The sequence below is a fragment of the Drosophila mauritiana genome, chromosome 2L, assembly GCF_004382145.1.
Source record: "Drosophila mauritiana strain mau12 chromosome 2L, ASM438214v1, whole genome shotgun sequence".
Lineage (NCBI taxonomy): Eukaryota > Metazoa > Arthropoda > Insecta > Diptera > Drosophilidae > Drosophila > Drosophila mauritiana.
The window spans coordinates 18,420,952-18,432,862 of NC_046667.1; positions in this window are offsets into that span (position 1 = coordinate 18,420,952).

The window sequence follows — 11,911 nt, forward strand, 5'->3', positions numbered from 1 at the left end:
GGATCGACTGACCAAAGGATATCGCGTCCTGTGACAGCTGCGCGTGGCACACGTTTCAACACACTGAAGTTTCCACACTTTTGATTTCGGAGATCCTTCAGATCGGAGTGCCAACAACTGATGCTGCCGTTCAGCGCAGTCGCGTGTTATCCTTGAAGGGTCCTTGCGGCCTGCCCACTCCACTTGCGAACCCATTCCAATCGCGGTGCCCCTGCTCCGACTCGGAACTCCCGATTCTCGAGCAGCACAGTTGCCGTTTTTGTGGTTTTTGTATATGTGTACTTTTCGTACATATTCCATTGGCATTCTGCTTTTATTGGTTTCTACAAATATTTAATGGATTTCAAGTGGCGGCTCCGTTGTTGTCGCTGGCACTTCATAATTTTCTGTTTCAAATAGCAGAAGGGGTTGCCTTTTCCCGTGGCCCCACACCCCTTTTCGTTCCTTTATTTGTAAGTGGAGTGCACCACTGTGGCGTATATGGAATGGTTATATCGATACATGACTCATGTCAGCGACTGAACCAACTGAAGATACTCGCCGGCGGCAGCTGCTATTTGGTTCGAAAAGGTAACACAAGCCGGCTAAATTTAACCACTGAAATCGGAGCAATTCAATTGCAGTTTTTATTGTTTGGAGATCTCACTTAAGCTTCATATCCAAGCTGCAAAAGAACGGAATTAAAAATATTACTTATCGAAAGTAGAGGACATTTTCAAATACATTTAAGAAGATTTGCAGAAGCCACCTCTCTTGTTTCTGTATATTAAATCAAACTGTTTTTTAAATAGCTTTAAAAACGACAATAAAACAAAGCCAAACTTTTGGCGAGATGTTTTCACACACTTTATTCTATTCCCATTTCAATGAACTTTTCGACAAGGATGTTTCTTGGCATACACGCAGCCATTTCATTATGAATCACCGAGAAAATCCTCAGAACAAGTTCGCCAAACGATCTCAGACACTTTCCCTGCTAAAGAAACTTTTCACACACATCGCACTGGGAAAGCCCTTAGGAAGCTAAGCATTAGAACTGCCATTAAAGTGTCTTAACTTTTCAGGGGTTCGTTTTGTTTCAGTTCACGTTTGTGCCTTACTGATTTCCACTCCGCCTGGTTTTTCCTGCACATTTTTTTCACATTCCCATTTCAAGCTATTTCGAGCCATTTCGAGCCTTCGTACTTGCCGTACTTGCCGTACTCCGGAATGGAGTATTTGGAATGGAACTCCACTCGAACTAAACTCTGGCAGTTACAGGGGCTTTCCTTTGGGTTGGGCTCTGGTATTTCAGCTCTGGGGTTAGTAAATTTATGATCCTAGTCGTTGAAATGACGATGAACTTTTTGCTGCACACACGAACTTGGACTTGGGTCGCCGGTTTTCGGTTGTTGTCCGGTTTTTATGCACCCCGAGTATCATCTGCTTAATCACCAAAAATAGCCACCATATGGCACTCGCCCACAGAAAGGGAAACACGACTTCAAAGGAGTCTCTGCTTTTTGCACGCACTGTACGACTGTGTGTGTTTGAGTGTGTGTCGGTGTGTGCGAGCCTCAATAATTTATTCATATGCGCTTACAAGTCACTAATGTTGTTGCTCTGCTCCTTCGCTTGCCGCAGACAATTTATGCACGCTTTTGCGGAAAAGCCGCAGGAAAATACACAGTTTTTCCGTACTTCCAATTTTTAGTTTTTCTACGCCGTCTAGTGGTATTTTCAATTCTACTAGAAATTTCTAAGGCATAGTTTTTAAACCCTTTTGTGCGAAATGCTTAAACCATAAAAACTAATTAGTTTCCTTAGAATTTAAGTTTCATATTAAGTTCAAGCAACCATTGGAAGTATTTAATGTTACACCAAATAACCATCAGTTTGATTTTTGGGCGGCAGCTTTGGCCCTTCTCAGTTCGAAGGAGAAATGCGTTGGGCTAAGCTGCTTACAGTGAGCTGTCGATAAGAGTGCGAGACTGACTGCCAGCAGCGATCGCTCATGTACGCCATAAATCATAAAGACGCGACCTCCGATCGGTGTCCCCAGCCATACACTCGAGCATACATATACCCAACTCCATGGACTCCGATCTCGTCTCCGATTCCCATTCCGAATCCGCCGCCGTCGCTGGCCTCTAATGTGCTTAAGGAACGCTTAAGGTTGTCCGCACGTCAGGAATTCGCGTCCCGAACTGATAAGAGCGAGTCGTCGCTGCCCTACCTGGATTCCGGCCTGAGTTTCAGTTCCAGACTCCAGACTGCGGCCCAGAATGGCCATGCAATACCAGAAGCCCGAAATCAATTGCGTATTTATTGGTCACAATCAATGCGGCGCGACAAGCTGTGGAAGACGCATGGAGAGGGGGTAAGAGATGGTGCACTGAGGGAAAATTATGTGAAGGTGCAAAATCATAGAGGTTATTGTTATTCTGTTCCCATCTATAAAATAATTATATATTAATAATAGTTACTATTTACAAGTTCTTAACTATGAGATGATTTGTGGGATCGTTTTATTACCCAGCCCATCATTCTTGACCTAAAGTGCCTGGACTTTTTCTCACAGTGTAGGGAAAGAGAGCAACTGACCGTGGAACGAGCGCTTAATGATCGCCCACCGCGTCGCCGTCAACGTCAACCGCAATAAGCCGGCGGCGTCAGCAGAGAAGCGCACCCACTTCATTACCGCTCCTGGGCAGGATTGCCTGTCCAGCGGTCGCATCTTCTTCTTCTTTTGGCTTCTCGGTTGCGTCATGGCTGTGGAATGCCAGCCCCTATAATGGTGTACCCCTGGCCTCCTGGCCGATTCCCTACCTGACCTGTTGTCCGCGTGTCTCTCCAGGCGTAATCAGTTATAAATCACCCGTCTAGGAAGTGCCTGTGTTTCCTGTTCCCAGTTTATGGTCCTGCCAAAATCCGAGGAAGGGTAGGTGGTAGGGGTTGGTCCTGACTAATAACTGCTACCTTGCCCTCAAAAGGTTTTCTCAATGGTTGTCCATGGTTGTGTCATTGTCTTCGCGTGACTTCGGCTGGGTTAGTTGAGTGATTTGAAATTGATCTTTTATTTCAGCTTTAAAAGGAGTTGTCGTGGTTCTAATTGCTCAAAAAAAAATCTGGGAATATGATACTTCATTAGACTTGGAGAATATATATCTGATTGCAGATGTAAATTAACAGAGATAAGTATACACATATAATATTATCTCATTCTTTACGAATCGAGAGTTGTAGCATTTTTAGAGGGCACATAAATTTTCTGGTCTTTGGAAATTCTCACCAACTTTTAACAATTACCTCAAAATGTACCCTGCTGTTTTTCCCAACCCCTAATTGTAATGATTTTAGTTGCGCAAAGTTAAAGCGAATTTATGTTCTATCAAAAGTGACTTTCACGAAATCAAAAAGTCATCCACACTCATAATAGAAACATTGTCCATGAGCTGGCCAAATTTCGTTTATTCTTCCCCCGAGCAATTTCCATCCTTGGTAATTCCCATCAACCATTTTCCCAGGCAACCTGTGACCCGGGCTCGAGTTGCAAACCTCCCATTCAATCATCATAAACATTGGCCACCGCTGCAAGTGCACCGCATGTGTCCCAAAACCCCTAACATCCCATCCACCATCCATCCATGCAACACCTCCCGCAGATGGTAATGAGTAAATTTCTGCCATGCGATTGCCCGACAGGAAAATATTAGCCACACTACACGCCCCGCATAAAAAACGGCAGAGGTGGGGGAGGGGAGGTCGGAAAATGGGGTGGGGCTCGGGAAAGCGGTGGGCGGCGGAGGGAGTGGTGCACGCGCCGGACACGCAGCGTGACAAAAACGCGCAATATGGACGAAAACAATTTCCCAGGCCTCGGGCGAACGCGAATCCTTGGAGTGAAGTGAAGTGTTGAGCACAAAAGTCAAAGGATCAACGCTTGCAAGTTAACCGGCGAAGAAAAAAACAACACACCAAAAAAGAGCGTTACGGAAGTGGGAAAGGAAGTCTATACACTTGGAAAAAAATATTAAATCTCTATTTTATCAAGTGGTAGAGAACATCATGGAAACATGTTTTAGCACACGCCAATAAATATCCATAGTAACTTAGCTCAAATGAAAACAAATATATTTTTCAAATAAATAATTTTTAAATGCATAACCACATGTTTTAAAAAGATTTCGAAAAAATTTAAAAAGCTTATTTTAATGAAAGGAAGATGAAAATTGGTTGGCAAACTATGGAAGAGGTAATATCACGTTATGCATTGCAAAAAATTTAAATTAATTACTATTGTAGTGATTCTAACTGTCACTATTAGTAGGTGCACACATTTTTTCTGAGTGTTTCTAGGAGGAAGTTAAGGCACACGTGCCTCATAATGAAACGGAATGAAGCGTAGCAGCGACAACAACCACCGAACCGCCGAAGACCAAGTGGATGTGGATGCGGAGTGGAAGTGTCTCCCCGGGGGAGTTGAATCGAGTCGGAGTCATCATCGTCGCAGTCATCGTCATCGGTGGCCAGCGGCACGTGCAGGATCCACGTGACTTGGTCGATGGGAAGGAGGAAAAGTAGCAAAACAATAGGCCACATTGGCGGGCAATCAGGCGTGGCAAGAGGATTGGGTTATCCAGCTAAATGTTCATCTTCCTGCCTCACAAATTGTTAGTATAAACAACAATTGTCCAGCACACGTGGCGGCCATTCGCCAGCGGATGGATGCAGATGGGTGGTTTCGCGGATGGCGGCTTGGATCGAATTGAGGGACAAGTGTAAGGCGTCACCCCAAGGAACTCCCATTCTCCCATGCCGCACAAGGCATTCGGGCGACAATTTATTAGAGCAGTTGATTTTCGTAGTTGATTTCGATCTCATCTCGTCCCCTCAATCACAATTGCCGAGTTCCTGCCACGCGACATTCAATTGACGCTTTCGAAAAGTGATTAACGCATTAGGCCACGGGCACTGGCGGATTTCCCTTGGCCCAAATGCAAATCGAATTTACAGCGACGCTCTCGGCCATTTTGTGACCTTCGTACACTAAACTCTAAACAGATTTACCTGAGCTCTTGGGCTCTTTAAGGCGCTCATGCTCACTACAAAAGCGGCTTATTCCCCGTTTAACGCATCTCTGGGCAAACACACACAGTGGAACGCCGAGATGCGGAGATACAAAGATGCTCGTCCGCATGCATATACAGATAGAGATTCCGATTCAGATTCGGATGAGGTTTCAGGGGGGGAGGAACACATCTGGAGGCTGGCGGAGGCGTGAAAAGCGTTGCGATGGCGACAAAGGGCGGCACTTTTTGTTCCTCGGCTCTTATCTCTCTGGTGTTACAATATCTGTCTGGGTGACCCACCGGCCATCCGATTAGCCTAATGCCCTGTCTGCCGATCCAAAGATCAGCCCTCAATCCATCCATCCATCCATCCATCCATCCATCCGTGATGATGCTGCATTATGTCATTTACTTTTTCTACACCTTTTTCGGCTCTGGCTGCGGTTTATCTATCGCGGCGATCGAACGCCGATCGCCAATGCAGCTGCCCCTCCAAAAAGATACGCCTTTGGCCGCCTCTTCAGATACGACTCAATTGGAGGGGAATTTCCGAGGGGATTAGGGCTGGGGAATGTTTGTAGAGCAGAGCATTACGTGATGGGAATATATTAAAGCGCATGTAAAGCAGCAAATCATCTATTAAGATTGATTGGTTTTGGTATGCAAATATCATACAAAATCTGAATTTGCAACATCTCCATTTCGATTTACCAAGATATCTCAATAATATTTCAGTTACACTTCCTCTCCTGAGAATAATATCTTTCGAATGCAATCTTCCAAATCTGACCAGGGGCTATGGTCAATTGTGCAGCCCTGATCCTGACCGTTGGATCTTTGATGGATGTGCATTGTTTGGGAATTTGTTAAACGCCACATTATGTCAATTTGGCATCGCCAGCGGCATTAGGCGACTGCCCATCCACCATCGACCGTCCGGAGTCGCTCACCTTTGATCACCGCTCTTTTTACTCCACCGATCGATCGCGGTAGATTGGAATTCAAGCATCTTCTAATAACATCTCACACCAACCAATAACCATGAGAGGAAAATATTGAAATATGAATGCAAACAACAAAATGTTTTCCTTTCATTTGCGGCATGGCTCAAACGTTTCCGTATTTTTCGGCTTGGTTTCTTCTTTCTTTCTATGGATTTTTTCTCGTTTTTTTTTTTTTGATTTAGTTTTGGTTTTGTGGCTTTAAAGGGGCAACAAGGGTTTTTTATTTTTTCCGTTTTTGACTGCCAACCAAGTAAACATGTCGCCACTTGACTGACAGCTGACTTGCCTCAGTTCCCCGCCTTAACCCACCGTTGCTCCATCATTTCTCCTGGCCGCGGAGGCGACTTTGATGCGCGGCAAAACGCTCCGTCAGCTAATCAATGCAATTAGCCCCCGACTTTTTGACCCCCAAAATGTGGAACCTTTTAAAATGCCACGCATTTCACGGCCTACACGGCTCCTTGTATCCCCCTGATTGCACTACAATGCGATTTCCTTTCCGCTCATACACGCAAAGAAATTCGAGTGCATTCTTGAAGCACAGATTTTCAAAGAGTGCATTTGCAGTTACTGATTCAGTTCCTCATTTCGTATGACATTATTATACATCCTATTAAGTTTTTCAATAAGTAGGTGGCTAATGAAACTCATTAATTTCTCCGCGTGCATGTTCAATTATTGTTTATTTTGGTTTTTGGGAGCTGGTGGGAGAGTCGGCGGCAAATGGACTGCCATATATAAAAATGCACTCAGTCCGCAGCCTAGACAATAAATATGAATTTGAAAGTGTGGCCTGTGCCGGTTCGGTTCGCTTCGGATCGGATCTGCCCGCCTCCCGCTCCCACCCCATTGTACCTATCTGCCTCTATTTTTCCCTGCTGCATCCATTAGCCCGTCGTCTAAATATAGTGCTCCGGAGGCCCCATGATAAATGCCGCACAGGGGGCGCCATGTGCCGCCTCTGGTTCCCTGGGATCCGCTGCTGCTGCATCCACGGCTGCCGCTTCCAGTCCGTGGCCCTGGCCTTCGTGTGCCACAGATTTCCCATTTACTTCCTTCATCATTTTCATATTCCATGCGGTGTTTGTCTTTGTAGGAGAAAGAAAGGGTATGAAGCGGGTGTAGTGCATCTCGCGCTTTTCGGAGACTTCAATGTGAGCCGCATTGGTTTATACATATTTAATTGTTAGTTATTAGTTATATACAGGTTAAGCGAGCATTTACCTTATTTTTAAAACACTAATCAACATTTCCACAGTATCACCTAGTTCTCAACCTCGAAAACTCGCTTGTATTTTGGCATTTCTTAACACATCGTCACTGTCAGTTGGATAATTGTGTGCCATATGTTTTGTGGAGCACTTTCGCGGCTCGTTTGTCCCTCATCCCCAGGTACTTAGTACTTGCTCGGCAGATTTAGTCCGTCAGTCGGCAAGTCAGTTTTCCGAGTTTCAGTCAGATGAGAGTCAGACTGATGCCAATCGATCCATCGACCGATCGGAAGATCCGTGGGCCTAAGCCGTCGCAAATTGACTTCAAGCCGGCACCGATCAAGCCAATTTGTGGCCACGGCTTTGTGGCCATATTTCCACCGCTCCTGCTCCGTCGAACTGCGAAGTCATGATCCGCTGCGATCTGAGCTGACTGACAGGCCGACTTCCATGACGCTGGCGTTTTCCGCAGTATCCTCCCCCCTTTTAAGATTCGGAGATTGAGTTATCAAGATATTTCTGTAATGCCTCAGTCGTCCGAAGTCCGACTTTTGACACTGACACTGACGAGCCGCACTGCATTTCCTGCCCACGAATAAAAACAGGTGACTCCAGCGGGTATTTGCCCACCTTGCCCCTCCACCCCCAGCCTGTCCACCTGGCCAAATGTAAATGTTGTTGACCGATGCGGGCGTCGCGAATTCATCAACTTCCCAGGTGGCTGTCAAGCCACCAAACGGGCAATTAAAAACAACACAAATACTTCGTCATTAACGATTTGTGCGCTGTGTTAGGCTTCTTTTTGTGTTTTTTTTTTTTGGGTTTTTGTTTTTACGATTGTCTCTTGTCTGTCGCGGCGAATACTTAACGAATTTTATGGTACACTCGCATGCGCATTCTCCAAAATACCCAACGCTTATTTGTCACAAGGAACACCCAAATCAGGGAAAAGGGCTTCGAAACACGAAGACGATTTAATTCTCTTTTTTAGCCAAGGTTTACTGTCAAAATTTTCTAATTTATTCAATCTACAATAAGCTCATATTCCCATTTACATTCTATATTGGATATATTACTTTTCCTTTTTTGTTTTTTTTGTTACATACTTCCAGAGCATAAAGCAAATATTTGGATAAGTTTAGTTTATTGCTGTGTTAAGAGCGAAATAAATATTTATATTTGTTGCTCTTGTAGCGCAAAGTAATCATAATACCCAATTCCGCATGAAAGCATCTCGGTCTTGCGCAACCATCAAAAATTGAAGTAGCCATAAAAATCTCGGGCATAATGTTAATGTTTTCATCAGGCTCGCTTTGTCGCGTCTCGGATTTCTGGTTTCGCATTTGAATATATAGTGTGTACATGTTTGTTTTTTCCAAGAGAAAGGTGTTTCCAAAGCAGTTCCTCCATGTGTTTTACAAGCGAAATAGATATAGATGCGGGGATTTTGGACCGATGGAGACGTGCCTAAGTCATGGCTACCTCCGACTAACTTTGATTTATGCTAATCAAAACGCATAAACCTGCGATTCGACCCAAATCGAAATGTATGCAAAACGTTTTCGAGATTGTGAAGGGAAGAGTGTTAAGCAGTAGGCACACAATGGGTTAAGGGGTCTGTGCCATGTCAAACGGAAATCTTCTCCCGCAACTGCAAACTGCAGCGCTGGAGAGGCTGAAAAGCGGGACACAATGGGGAAACCTAATGGATATCCGTTTCGGCCAAAAGCCAAGGGCGGAAAACCATTGGCACTTGAGGAGGCCAACATCTCCTAACCATCCACGTAATGCATTGAACAAAATCAGACAAAGATCTAAAAAAATATTTTCTATTTCTATTGCCTTCATTAGACTAAAATAAACTATTATTATCTTTATAAAAAGAGTAGTATATGATTTCTTATATCGAAGTATTCATTCATGCTTCTCGATATATTTCTCTCAGTGTACCACTTCTGGTTCCTTTCCTATTATGTGCAACCAAGCGCTTGAATGACATTTGTAGGCCTCTTTGCCTTTGCCTTCTTAAGCTAGTGGAAATCGCCTCCTTTTCCTCACTTTCCCATATTTGAAACGTATGCGAACCTCCCGAGGCGATGGATAGCTGTTTTCCCGCCTCTATTGTTTTGCTTTTGATATTTATTTTTCCATTGCCATTTTTCCCCTGGCTCTGCACGTTGTAACTGGCACGAAAATTCACCAGCATTTTAGCTTCGGTTGGTTCTTTGGCTGGTACCCAGGTGTTGGTACCAGGCCACCTTAACCCTTCGACAAACATTTGTGGTGACAGCGAACAAGTGTTGCAATAATTCTTCGCAGAAGGTCCAAGAGTTTGGGTTGCGGAGGTGCCCAGGTGTGGATGGTCCGAGTAAATAAGATTTAGTTGCCACACTCATAGAAATACTTATTCTATTTGGACTGAACACTTACAATAACGACTTAAAATAAGACCACTATCAGTATCCTGAAGTTTAAAAACTCAAGGCGACTTTCGGTATTTATTTTTCTAAGTGTATACACTACGGAACCTAAGTACGTGATTGAAGAAATGTTAAATGTTAAAGGTACATTGCCTTGCTTTGGATACCCTAATATACCCTCGTATTTATAAATTGTTTAAGTTAAAAAAAATAACTTTATTAGTCTTTTAAATTTCTATTGATATGATTCACTAGCTGAGTAGCGGGTATCTGATAGTCGAGAAACTCGACTATTATGTAAATTATCTATTATGTTACATCTATTTAAATGAGTGAGTAAATTCAATCCTTTATAATAACATCTCTTGGAATGATATTTTACACAATCCATACATAAAAAATAGGCATTAAAAAATGTTTATACTTTATCCTAAAAAATTGCGATTAATAAATAATTTTAATGGCCAGCCCATTTGTCAATTCTTGTATCGCCGAAAACAGAAACAAATTTTCCAAACTTCGGTGAAACGCTCTTGATGAATATTTTTGGGCAAATGTTTTAATTTATATTTAATAGATTCAGCGCGAAAATTCGTGTTTCCTGCGATGGCACTCGATTGGATCGGGCATAATGCCTTGTTGGTAGCCCATTAGCATAACAAACACGCCTGCCGAGGACACTTTCGTCGCTGGTTGCTGTTTGTTGTTCGAGGCATTACAAATGCCATTTGCACAAAGGCGCAGAAATATTGCATAAATTCACTTTTATTACACGGCCCGAAAGGGTTACATTTTCGCACACACACACACACACACGCACGCACACAGGCGCAGTTTCGCTCTCTCGCACAAGCACACATGCATAGCTCTGGTATTTACTGCGCGTCGACGCCATTTTGTTTGAACCTTTTGAAATATTTATGCGTTGAAATCAACACGCAACACACAGTTGGGCGAGGGGGAAGGGCGGCAGGACGGGGAAACGCGGATCGGGGTCCGACAGCAACAACAACGAGTGTAACAAGTGAAGTTGCCCCCACAGCCGCTTGCATTCCCCTCTTATTACAGCAAGCCAGGATTGCCAGGTTTTGTAGGGAAAAAGAGGAAAACTTCAAGGAATTTGAAGAATCTAATGAGAATTTTAAATGAATATTAATAAGCTCACAAAATCTTAATGTTAAATCTTTTCATAGTTATATTATCATTTTTAGCAAATAAATATGGGAATAGACCTTGAGTGTTTTAAGAGTTTCCTGATTGGAAAAGAATTTAGAAAACAGTACATTAGTTCTCCAGAATTGCTGGATAAGATATGGCTACTAAAGCTGGGCTGGCAACCCAGCTGCGCTCCAGCATGTTGGATACCGGTATCCTTGCGCTCCTTGGCGTTGCCACAGCAACAAAATGCGCGCCGTACGGCGGGTCCTTTCGTCCTTTGTGGTGGTGATGCACATCGGCCCCTTCCGCCCCTTGTGCAGCACCCCTGCGATGTCCGATCCCCGCGCTTCGCATGCCAGCGCTTTCGTTGTAATTACAATGCAGTTTAGGGTGCTGAAAGCTTTTGTGAAAATGTGCTTTATGAAATTATGATTATAGCTCAACAGCTGCACACACACACAAGCAGCCCGCCAGAGGGGAGGACTGGCATTTAAATGTGTGGCAGCTTGTGCAAATAATGAAAATGAAACAACACTTTGGCGCATTAAAAGCATTAAAAACAGTTTGCCATATAAATGTGTCTGCTCCCCCTCGGCCATCAGCATATCTCTGCGTCCCAGGGGGATGGTGCCACCGTGCGTATACATAATGTGGACTCGAAACATACGCATACGCCCCATAGGCCGCGTCGTTTTTCTTCTGGCCCCGGGACAATGTCCACGGGCAGAAGCTAAGAGTTCAACGGAAAAGCTCTGTTTTCCTTTTTGGGGGATGGGACTTTTTATTTTTCCACGGGGAATAAACAGTGGGGAAACAATTGTGGCTTGCAGAAAATATGAAATTATGTATACAGCTTGGATTTCGTTGGATGCTCGAAATAAGTTCGTTTTCTTTTTGGAACTTAAACATTTGATTGTTCTTTTGATTGTTATTAAAGATAAACTTTTATCCTGGTTTATTTTTTATGCAGAAACTATGATAGCGGTGATATTCTTTTAATGCCTCTTAAAATACTTAATACCCAATCAGTGCCAACTTTTTGTAGTTGTTTTCAGTGTAGATCCCCC